This window comes from Cibotium barometz, chromosome 44, assembly GCF_041138505.1.
Source record: "Cibotium barometz isolate CiBa-2024 chromosome 44, ASM4113850v1, whole genome shotgun sequence".
NCBI lineage: Eukaryota > Viridiplantae > Streptophyta > Polypodiopsida > Cyatheales > Cibotiaceae > Cibotium > Cibotium barometz.
This window is the reverse complement of record NC_141089.1, coordinates 18,363,961-18,367,517: the sequence shown is the minus strand read 5'-3', so window position 1 is coordinate 18,367,517 and position 3,557 is coordinate 18,363,961. Positions and strand designations below refer to the sequence as shown.

Below are 3,557 nucleotides of genomic sequence, written 5' to 3'. Positions count from 1 at the left end.
AGATATGCTATCAAGAGCCAGGTATGAAGATGAAGAAGGGATGATTAGTGACATTGATGATGTAGGTATAAAATTCTATACTACTGCATATACAAAAGGGGACCATACTTGCTTATCAAATGCACTTGAGTCTTTTACTGAGGAAATGTATGAAGGAGATTGGTTGCTTATTGGTCAATACTTGAGTACTTTGACAAGACAGGAAAATTGGTCTGACTCAGAATTTAAAGGATCTGCAGAAAAGCATATGGGTATTTTCTAAAGGATGGGTACCTGTGGAAGCATCCTAAGCAAAGGAATGCTATGCCACAGAGAGTCATATGTGATAAAGAGACTCAAGGGGAGCTCATGAAAGAATTCCATGAGAGTCTCTGGGCTGGACATCGAAGTGTGTGGGCCACCTTTACCAAAATAAAGGAAAGATATTGGTGGAAAGGAATGTACAAGGATGTATCCCAATATGTGGAAACATGCATGATGGTATGTCAAATGTACTCAAACGTGCGACATCGTGATGGCCTGCAACCAACCTACCCACCTGCCATGCACTACAAATGGGTAGTGGATCTAGTTACAATGCCGTTGGGAATCTGGCAGATGCGGTACGTAGTACTTGCAAGAGAAGACCTGACAAATCAGGTGGAAGGGTGTGCTCTTAGAACAAAGAGCACGGAAACAGTATGCAAATTTCTCTTGGAAGATGTGATTTGCCGGTATGGTTGTGTTGGGAAAATAACAGCTGACAGGGGTGAGCTAGATGCTGAAGAAGCAAGGGAATTCTTTTCTAGAATTGGCATCAAATTGGCCTTAACATGTGCTTACAACCCTGAGGGCAATGGTAAAAGCGAGCGAGGACATCCTCCAATCATTAAAGCTTTGGCTAAGGCATGCAGAGGAAGAATGCGGGAGTGGCCAAGGCTGCTACCATATGCTTTATGGGCTGACCGTACAACTCATAGCTCAGTGACAGGATACATGCCTGCAGAATTAATGTATGGTCAGAAGCCGGTAATGCCAGTTGAAGAAGTAGTCCCAACTTGGAATGTATTACCCTGGGTGGAAGAATTGAACAGGGAAGACCTCCTTGCATTGCGAATAAGGCAGCTGGAGAGGAGGCCTAAAGATGTAGAGCTTGCTAAAGCTCGTTTGAAAGATGCAAGGTTGAAAAATAAAGAAAGATTTGATAGAAGACACAGACTCCGGTCAAAACCTATTGAAGAAGGTGATTGGGTCCTAATGTATGATAGTAGTCTTGACAACCAGTTTATTGTGCAAAGGAAGTTTGCAAAAAGATGGTTTGGCCCTTACATTGTCAAGCATGTGCATGGAAATGCCACGTATACCCTGTGTGAGCTTGTTGATGGAACAGAGATAAAGAATCTTGTAGCAGGCAAAAGGATCAAGATGTTTAAAAGAAGGCATGACAGTGATCCTTTTGATTCAAAGGAGATTCAAGATGAGAGGCTTGATAGTGGTAGCATGGATATGGTTGAAGAGGAAGAGGATGATCTCCCTGCTGGTAATGTAGAAGATGAAGACGACATCCAGATATATGTGGATCTTAATGATGATTTGGCACATACCAGAGGATGTGCAGTTTTAGAGGGGGTGGATGTCGTGCCATGGCACGTCTATGGTGTGAAACCATGCATATGACGCCATTAAATGCAAATTCAGATGCATGGGATTGAGTGCCATGACTTGAGTCATTATATGATGCCTAAGTACATATGTTCATATTGTAAATGAGGTACAATAAGACGAGCTGAGGCTGAGCCAAGACTCGAAGCCTCTGTACATAAGTGTGGTGTGAATCATGAAGTTTTTATGCTTATGGTGAACCTTGAGGTAGCACGAATTATCAATAAACCAAAAGCAGCATCACTTTCTTACGGAGCTGACAAGAAAGAAGGATTAGTTGCAGTTTTTGATCTAGATGGAGGCACAAGGAAGACTGGTGGACCACATTCAAAGAACCCCTGAGCTAGCCAGGCAATTAAAATCGATAAAATTGTTTGTATTGGATGAAGCTGATCACATGCTAGACATGGGTTTTCGAGAGAGTTTGCACAAAATCATGTAAGCATTGCCCTCTCAGAGGCAAACCCTTCTATTTTCTGCTACCATTCCGAAAGAGGTGCACAACATTGCTAAAATTGCGTTGAGAAATGACCATGTATTTATTGATGCTGTTGGGAAGAACAGTCAGGATACCCATGCTAAGGTGAAGCAGCAATATATCATGGTTCCTCTTGAGAAACAGCTCAGAGTTCTGTATGCAGCACTTAGGGGACACATGGCAGCTGATCCCCAGTACAAGGTGCTTGTGTTTTGCACAACCGCCAGAGTAACAGCCTTCATGTGCAAGCTTTTTATGGAGCTTGGTTTCAACTCAAGAGAGATACATTCAAAAAAGGATCAACGCTATCGCACTCGCGTATCAGACGAGTTCCGTCAATCCAAAGGTGGCATTATTCTATTCATGTCTGATGTGTCAGCTAGGGGTGTTGACTACCCTAACGTGACACTTGTTGTCCAGGTTGGTGCACCATCTGATTTTGAGCAGTATATCCATAGGCTTGGAAGAACAGGACGAGCCGGCAAAAAGGGTGAAGGTTTACTCATTCTTGCTCCTTGGGAAGATTACTTTCTGCAGAAATTAGAGAAGTTACCTGTCACACAGCTGCCAGCTCCAAAGCTAAGCTCACAAGTCAAGGAAAAGATCCTTTCTACGGCTTCTTGGATAGATTCAAAGATCAGAGAAACGGCTTACATGGCATGGCTTGGCTACTACAGGTCAATGAAAGGCATAGGTGATGCTGATGCAGAAGGCAGTAAGGTGGAGGAAGTGGACTAATTGAACCTCTTAAAGAGGTAACTAGATTACAGTATAGCCCGCGGGTCAAGGTGGCGTCGTGCATGGGAAAAATATGAAGGTATTTTTTTTTTTAAAGAATATCCGAATTTTAAGCACAGCGTACTTTCATTTTGGAAAAATGCGATTTTTGGGTTGCAAAAGCGAAGGAAGCCCGGATCCCTTGCGGGGGAAAATGGGAAAGAACCAGAAAATCAGAGAGACGAGGGGAATATGCAAAAACGGGAGTGAAGAAAAAACCAGAGTTTGAATTTTGCAGAATATCTTGTTTTGTGAAGATAACTTCTGTTCAAGCCTTGTAGGGGTTTGAATTAGAGAGGAATTAAAGCTCCATCCAGTGATATGCTTCCTGAAAAATTCGAAAAATGAAGTGATGCGCTGCTGATTTCATGCAAAGGACGACTGGCTGGCGACTCCGGTGCTACAGCCCCTTGTGAACAGAGTGGAGGACTTCATAGAAGCAAAGGTTGGTGCATACTTTGTGGCTATCGGCGGCTACTATTCAATTGAAGGTTCTCATTCAAGCTTGGTCTCTGATGCAACACATATTATGGTGAGATGAGCTGCTGTATTGATGATCAAAGCATGAAGGCTGTGATGCTGCCAAAACTAAGAGAAAACAATCGCCCTATGAAGGAGAGGAAGATCATGGAGACTCAAAATAAAATGAGACTGATTTCCA

General features: G+C 42.9%; 1 pseudogene; it reads left to right on the top strand.

Moving 5' to 3' along the window:
• Positions 1-1,954: 1,954 nt before the first annotated feature.
• On the top strand, positions 1,955-2,857 carry LOC147613028 (DEAD-box ATP-dependent RNA helicase 31 pseudogene; annotated as a pseudogene).
• Positions 2,858-3,557: the final 700 nt, after the last annotated feature.